Below are 4,771 nucleotides of genomic sequence, written 5' to 3'. Positions count from 1 at the left end.
TTAGTTTACCTATTTCCAAACTTTTTATGAATTTTCGATAATAAATAGGTAAAAATCAGTATTTTCAAATAAATACAAAGAAGCGTTGACTCATCCTTGATCGAATGGTCAAAAAAAAAAATGAAAATCCATCGAGAAACGGCTTAGATATTAAAGTTTAAAGTCTGTCATATTTTCGTGACGGTCCCCGATTTTCGCAATCGTAAAGTGTACCCCAATATAGAAAACACAGACGTAGTCCTACGTCAAAAGTTCTGGAAAAAAATATACAAACGGATGCAAATGACATTTTACAACACTGCATCGGCGAACGTCGCTCGGACAGACAGATGCCAAGAGATAATGTTTTGTAATATGAAGAAACTTCGTCTTGAGTCAAATTTCTGTTGTTATTCCTCGCAAGTCGCAACAATACGCATCTTAGATAACGAACATATCATAACCAAATTCAGAAGCTTGCGAGAAAATTTCATAGGATTCTTAGAATTTGTCATTCTTCGAACGGTCCGTTGTCTGCTGCGGAATCCCGATCAAAATGGCTCGCGCGCTGTTGTTGTTGTTGGTGGTGACGGGACTTGAATCCTTTGGATCATTCATCTCCGTATCGCCACGCTATCAAATTTGCTAGTTACGATTGAGTTTTGCACTTTGAATAAAGTTCATATCGGATTGTCGGATCAACCTTCTGTTGTATGAAGACCTTTTTGGAGGACACCATCCTCAAAAATGGCCGAAAAAAAGGAGAAATAAGCAGAATCAGAAGTGGCGTTAAACCAATCGCAAATATATTTTTTTTGCAACGTTTGGTTTTCGCCCGCGATGTAAGCGTACGTGGCAAAGTAAGGATTGTGATGTCCCCGACTGAAAGCCAGTTGAGTGGGTTCAGCGGCCGATGAGTCATGTTAATTCCACGGTTAGAGACTCAAAGTCCATCCAACTGGGAACAACTAGTCGACTTCTTGATTCAGTTGGCCTCCGAGCAGTTTGCTCAATGTAAATAATACGACACAAATTATTATGGCAAATACCATCAATTTCAAATACCTATGTAGTCCTACGTCACCTTTGTGTACAACCCAATTGGGCTGAACGTTTGAGTTTTCTACTTAGCTTCTTTCAAGTATATAGGAATCATGTGCCTCTTTAACCTCTTTCATAATCACATTTCTGACCATATTTATGTAACAAATTAGAGAAAATATAGCCAAAGATCCAAAATATATTCAGATGTCCAATATACCAGCGATACCCTATATTGTGAAAATCGGAGACCGTCACGAAAATATGATTGACTTTGAACGTTCTTCTGCTTCTTCTTCTTCTTTTTCTTCTTCTTCTTCTTCTTCCTCTTCTTCTTCTTATTCCTTTTCTTCTTATTTTTTTCTTCTTATTCTTCTTCTTCTTATTCTTCTTCTTCTTATTCTTCTTCTTCTTTTTATTCTTCTTCTTCTTATTCTTCCTCTTATTGGCATTACATCCCCCACTGGGACATTGCCACCTCGCAGCTCAGTGTTCTCTAAGCACTTCCACAGTTATTCACTGCAAGGTTTCCTAGCCAGTAAAAGACTCAAAGACCTGAACTTATGACAGTCCTTGATTCGATGCTTTAAGCTTTGACAAATGTAGCAAAGTCTCTCCTGATTGTCAGCTTTCTTTCCTTGCTGTTCGAACTTCCGCGGTTCAGGAGATACATGCGCATTCACGAAAGCCTTCTCTTTTCTCTGTTTCTTGCTTCCACCAATACGTGCTCTGTCAAAATTGCTAAAGTGCGCTACATCACGTGCGGCCGATGCGATAGCACTCTTCTTCTTCTTCTTCTTTGGCATTACAACCCCCCGTTGGAAATAGCCGCCTCGCAGCTTAGTGTTCATTAAGCACTTCCACAGTTATTAACTGCGAGGTTTCTAAGCCAAGTTACCATTTCTGCATTCGTATATCATGAGGCTAACATGATGATACTTTTATGCCCAGGGAAGTCGAGACATTTTCCAATCCGAAAATTGTCTAGACCGGCACCGGGAATCGAACCCAGCCACCCTCAGCATGGTTTAGCTTTGTAGCCGCGCATCTTACCGCACGGCTAAGGAGGGCCCCACGATAGCACTCATGTATTCCTAAATTGACAGGTCTGCCATTCTTTTTATACAACGCCCAGTCCAACCGGATATTTGGTGGCAATTTGTTCAACAACTCTTGCAGCAGGGTTGGATTGGTCAGATGAGCCACAAGGTGACCAACAAGATTCTGGACAACGAGACCAAAGTTGACCAGCGTTTCGGGCTTGTCCCCTTTTGGAGTAGGGACGCTGCGTACTTTGTTGAGTAGCGACTGAACTAGCCGCTATGGGCTCCCGAATAATGTCTCCAGAGTTTCCATTATTTTCGGGACAGATGGCGGTAGCAGCAGATTACTCCGAACAGGCTCCAATGCTTTTCCTTCGAGGCATCTCCGTAGTCTCATCAGAATTTCTGACTGCGAGTATCCACACATGACAGTCGAGATGTGGAAGCTGCTTCTAAATAGTGACCATTCTCCAGAACTCCCATTAAAAATTTGGAGCCCCTTAGGCACCACTTGCCTGGCGGACAATTGTTGCTGAAACTGTCCCCACATGGCCTGCTGATTTCGCAACTGCTGCAGCTCAGTAACGTACGGCTCTGCTTGTTGCTGTAGCGATACGCGCGACAACATCAGATGATGTACCGAACTGTTGGGCAAAAATACTCCAGGCTCGGAATGAGGGGGTGCTGGTGGTGACATCGATGCCCACCATAGTGAAAACGCACGGACAAATGGAGTCACGCGTGCCGCCGGTAGAGGCGCCATCCTGGGCACCTCAGGACGAGTTTTGTATACGATGCACCACTGACATCTTTTTGCCACTTTTCGTACAACCACCCGTAGTGCTGGAATGTGATATCTCTGGGGAATCTCATTTTCCACTGTTTAACCGCTGTGGTGACCATACCGTCTGTGGCAACAGTCCACTGTCCTACCTTCCATTCGAATCACACCAAACTCATCCAAGAAAGGCGATAGATGTTTGATGCTGCTGTCTGTCTCCAATTTCAGCCGTTCTACATCCGATGCTTTATTCTTTCCTAGAACCAATATCTCTTCTGTGAGTTCTTGCGCCTGTACAAGTCTCCATAACATTCTCTCAGCTCGCACAAGATCCTCCTGATGCAGTGCACAACCGACTGGCCCCCCAGTCAACACAAAATCGTATATGGTGTACCATAAGATGCTAAAGTGTAGGCGATATACATTCATGTTGTATGGGGAAGTATCTATATCGCCTCCACTTTAGCATCTTATACGGCATTATATACGATCTTGTGTTGACTGGGCCGTGCTTGCCGAATTTACCGTAACGATCTACAAACAAGTACACATATGCTGTGGCCCGAAGCATTCGTTCCCACTTGGAGAACCTCTCAAACTCGTGGCACGAAGTTCTTCTTTGGTATTCAAGGTCGTTCTCGTGACCACTCATTCTCCGCCTTGTAGAGAAATTCTGGTCCGATAAACCATCAGCACCCATCTGGCTGCAACAAGGATCCTTTTCCCCATTTAGTGGCATCATCTGCGACGTTAAGCTTGGTGGGTACCCAGTGCCACTCCTCGGACTGAGTCTCCTCCAGAATTTCATCGATCCGCACTGCCACATAATGACGATATTTGCGTGCATCAGAGTTGATCCACGATAAAACTGTTCTAGAATCGCTCCAGACGAATCTCCGGATAACCGATAGAGTGTGATATTCTGCGATAGACTTCGCTAGCCGACATCCAATGGCTGCCGCTTGAAGCTCCATCCTTGGAATTGACAAAGGCTTCAACGGAGCCACTTTGGCTTTCGAGGCCACTAACGAACACCGTGGCAGTACTTGATCGACGACGCAAACTTGTCTACGTAAAAGTCTAGGTAAAAGCCAACCCGCTTGCTTCCACGAATATATGGAACTGTAAGGTGTGCAGCGTGCCCCGATGGTAATTGGAAAAATAGCAGCGAGGAATCTGAACTTGATTCAACTCGGAGAGTTGTGCAACCCATCGATCCCACTGCTTCAAGATGCCTGCTGGAATAGGATCATCCCATCCAACTTGGGCTCTCCACAAATCCTGGATAATCGTCTTCCCGTAAATCAGTATATTAGACCAAGCAGATCAAAAATACTCATCACAAATCTTCGCTTTGGTGTGATGATTTTTGTTGACGTTGTTAGTCGCTCAATCTATTCTATAATGTTACGGAATACACAAAAATGTCTTCGTTCGGCAACCATACCATACCCAGAACACGTTCCACTTCTTTCTCCTTATCAACGCTGAAATCCTTCGGTGATGCCGTCACATTCTCTCCAAGGACCTGCAAAACCTTCTTCGAGTTTGATCGCCAGTTTCGAAGTTCAAATCCAGCTGTTGCGTGCACACTCCAGACCGCTGATGCTAGCTCCGCCATTTGCTCTGCCGTGTCGTGACTCTCCAGGTTGTCATCCACAGAGTGGTTTTCTACAACCGCCGTTGCCTCCTCCGGTTAACGATGCTTCCACTTCATCGCGTTTGTATTTTTCACGAAATTTGCTGAGCACAGTGAACAACTCGACCCAAAGATAGCCGCGCCCATCACAAACACTTCAGGCTTCTTAACTGGGTCGCTTCTATACAAAAAACGTTGGCCTTGTCGATCTTCCTTTCTGATTTTCAGCTGGTGATACATCTCACGGATGTCACCTGCGATCGCTACTTGTCGTTGTCGAAAACGGCA

Source organism: Armigeres subalbatus, unplaced genomic scaffold, assembly GCF_024139115.2.
Source record: "Armigeres subalbatus isolate Guangzhou_Male unplaced genomic scaffold, GZ_Asu_2 Contig1940, whole genome shotgun sequence".
NCBI classification, from domain to species: domain Eukaryota; kingdom Metazoa; phylum Arthropoda; class Insecta; order Diptera; family Culicidae; genus Armigeres; species Armigeres subalbatus.
The sequence above is the reverse complement of the archived record's forward strand: the minus strand, read 5'-3'. Positions refer to the sequence as shown.